Source organism: Micromys minutus, assembly GCF_963924665.1.
Source record: "Micromys minutus genome assembly, chromosome: 2".
Lineage (NCBI taxonomy): Eukaryota > Metazoa > Chordata > Mammalia > Rodentia > Muridae > Micromys > Micromys minutus.
In genome coordinates, this window is record NC_137971.1 from 34109359 (window position 1) to 34111609 (window position 2251).

At 43.2% G+C, this 2251-nt stretch overlaps 1 pseudogene across 1 annotated transcript; it reads left to right on the forward strand.

Annotated features, from left to right (window-relative positions):
* Window positions 1–1079: 1079 nt before the first annotated feature.
* LOC308417524 (iron-sulfur cluster assembly 1 homolog, mitochondrial-like) lies at window positions 1080–1546 on the forward strand (annotated as a pseudogene). The gene has a single exon. The product of its transcript is annotated as an iron-sulfur cluster assembly 1 homolog, mitochondrial-like (transcript).
* The last annotated feature ends 705 nt before the right edge of the window (window positions 1547–2251 follow it).

A 2251-nucleotide genomic window follows, 5' to 3' on the forward strand; every position in this document is an offset into this window, starting at 1 on the left:
TGGACCATTATTTTAAAGATTTATATACATATATACATATACATATATGTCCTGCCTGCATGTATGCCTGCACACCAAAAGAGGGCATTAGACCTCATTACAGATGGTTGTGAGCCACCATGTGGTTGCTGGGATTTGAACTCAGAACTGCTGGAAGAGCAGTTATAATTCTTAATCTCTGAGCCATCTTCCAGCCCAGTGGATTTTTTTTATTCTTGATCTTGTTCTCCTTTCTTCTGCACTCAATTCTTTAATCACCAGTTTTTAAAAATTGTATTTATTTTTATTTTACATGTGTGAGTATTTGCCTGCATGTGCATGTATATACCTGGTGCATGAAGAAAACAGGGAGAGGCCTGATCTCCTGGACTGTAAGTTACAGACAGGTGTATGGAATCATGTGTGTATTGGGAACTGAACCCGGGTCCTCTGAAACAGCATCCAGGGTTCTTGACCACTGAGCCATCTTGCCAGCCCCTTTCATTACTACTTTACAATGCAGACTGAACTGACAACAAGAAAACCCTGTAATTTTTAAATTTGTAAATCTAAATCTTTAAACCTAAACGAAAGTCTCCTAGATCAGCAAAAGGAACAGACTTTAGTTACAAAATCAAAAACAGAAAAATGTCATAGATGCATAACTTACAAATTATAAAATTCATTTTTCAAGTGTAAAGTTGACTCTATCTCTATGACCCATTTTAAAGCATCTTTATTTCTTGTTAAGATAGTAATGAATTGTGCTTCAGACCCGAGTGTATATGGTCTTTTCCAGCTATAAACCCATAGGTGCCTAAGACTCTGGGAAAGAAAAAAAAATGTGTGTGTGGGAGGCAGGGAGAGGATTATAAGGAACATGTATTATATACACAGTGGGAAAACTTCCCATCATAAAGAAGAATATTGATTGAAGCAGGAAGAGCTCTGTGAGTTGAGGCAAGCCTGATCTATATGGCAATTCCAGACAAGCTAAAGTATGTAGTGAGGTCCTGCCTCAAAAGAGAAAGAAACAGGACGCGATATACAGCTGAAACGATCATTTGAAAGTGAGCAAAGCCAGTCTCAAAAAGATAGTTATGGGCCGTGTCCATGGAGAGAAGCTGAGGCCCCACGCTCCAACCCGAGGCTGCGGGCGCCGCGACTTGGACACGTCGGCGTGGTTGGTCCGCGCCACCGTGCGGGCGGTGAGCAAGAGGAAACTGCAACCCACGCGGGCGGCGCTCACGCTGACCCCCTCTGCTGTGAACAAGATAAAACAACTTCTTAAAGACCAGGCTGAGCATGTGGGTCTGAAAGTTGGCATGCGAACCAGGGGCTCTAACAGCCTCTCTTATCTTACAGCCTGGAGTATACAAAAACAAAAGGAGATGCTGATGAAGAAGTCATTCAAGACGGAGTCAGAGTGTTCATCGAGAAGAAAGCACAGCTAACCCTGTTAGGAACAGAGATGGACTACGTGGAAGACAAACTGTCCAGTGAGTTTGTGTTCGACAACTTCAAGATCAAGGGGAGCTGTGGCTGTGGTGAAAGCTTTAACGTTTGAAACCTCGGGGCAGCAAGCTCCCAGTGAGCTGGGTCTCCCTAGGAGCTTACTGAAGAAATCATGTGATGTCACATGCTCAGAAGTTAGTGTGTGTGGCTGCCTCGTGGGTGAAAATGAAGTGACAAATTTGGGGGGAAAAAAAGATAGTTATGTTTTCTTTACTATAGTTTCTAGATTTTATACGAGTACTATAAAAATCTTTGTGAATTAGATCGACATAGATATGGCTTGAAGGTAGGAGTGAAACTGTCCTTATTTATTTATATGTTTGTTTGTTTTATTATTTTTCAATTCGACACACCCTTAAATCCGTGGGAAGAGGAAACTTCAACCAAGGAATTACCCAGGACATACCGCCCAGAGGCCAGGTATGTAAGAGATTGTCTTGGTTGATGAGTGTCGTGGTACAGCCAAGCCCACTACGGGCAGTTCCATCCTTAGGCAAGGGTGCCTGGCCTCCTTAAGGAAGCTAGATAACCATGAGCCTGTGGGTGAGCCAGAGCTAGTCAGTCATCAGCAGCTTCCTTCGGTTTCTGCTTTAATTCCTGATTGAGTTCTTGTCCTGACTTCCCTCAAGGCTGAGTTTGCCCCTGGGAGGGTAATCTGAACTCTCCAAACACATCTCTTCAAATCATCATTTCTGAAAAGCCATCTGAGGCTTACAGTACCTTGCCTTTCCACTCCTAGCCCAAGGTGGCTGCTTAT